Raw genomic sequence first — 1033 nt, 5'->3', positions numbered from 1 at the left:
GTAAACAGCGTCCAACTCGGCTTTAATTTGCGTAAACGTATTGCCTTTCAAATGCAAGTATTTAATTATAGCACGATATTCAATTTTTTCCATTTTTACAAAATGACGACACATATGATTGTCAAACAAGAACTGAACGTCCAAAGTGGCCACAATTGTCACAGATATCTTTCGTAAGTATCACGATTATAATACCAGAATGACTTTGACGAGTAATGCCATCTTCATGATGAGGCTCGAAACTTTTCAGACGACCCTCGTATGTCAAGGTTAAGGACATAGATTTCCTGCTCTAAAACCAAAAATTGTCTTTGAAAGCCTTAATTTCCCATATAACTTCCGTTTTTAAAGCAGGAACTTATTTCCACCTCCCCCCTGCTTGGAGGAGCGCGACTTCCACGCAAAGCGACTCCCATCCCACCTTCTCCCTGCTTGGGGATGAGCGATTTCCACACGAAGCCATTCCTCCCCTATTTGGAGTCGTTTCGCGTGAAAGTCGTACGCCCCCAAGCAGGGGGGAGGGAGGGAGTGGGAGTAACTTCGCGTGGAAAGTTGTAAAATATACTTCCGTAAAGCTGAAAATTTCTGTTTCATATAGTAGAAAGGAGGTATCTTTCAAACTTTTTTTGTTAATAACGAAGAACAACGTTATCTAAAACTTGTTGGAGGTCACTCAGGGTCATGACATTGACAACATATGTCAAGGTCAAGGTCATTGGAGGTGGTTCCCTTTTCTAAATATTTACCTTAGATTTTTAATGCTTAAATAATTTCATTAATTATTACGTTAATTTGTACGTGCTATACACGCGCACACGCACGCGTACGCACGCACGCACACTATATTTGTAGTAATTTGAAACTGCGCGCCGAATTAATTTTATCGGACTTACAATTAGTAACGCGGCTAAACTATTGTAATAATGTCACAATTAAATTTTGATGCTCAATAGGTATCTATTAAAAAGATCTTAATGTGCTGGAAATCTGTAAACCAAAAAATTATAAAAATGAAAAGTTCAGGCCATGTTCA

The sequence above is a fragment of the Mycetomoellerius zeteki genome, unplaced genomic scaffold, assembly GCF_001594055.1.
Source record: "Mycetomoellerius zeteki isolate Tzet28-1 unplaced genomic scaffold, Tzet1.0 scaffold509, whole genome shotgun sequence".
Classification (NCBI taxonomy): Eukaryota; Metazoa; Arthropoda; class Insecta; order Hymenoptera; family Formicidae; genus Mycetomoellerius; species Mycetomoellerius zeteki.
Note: the sequence above shows the minus strand (reverse complement) of the source record.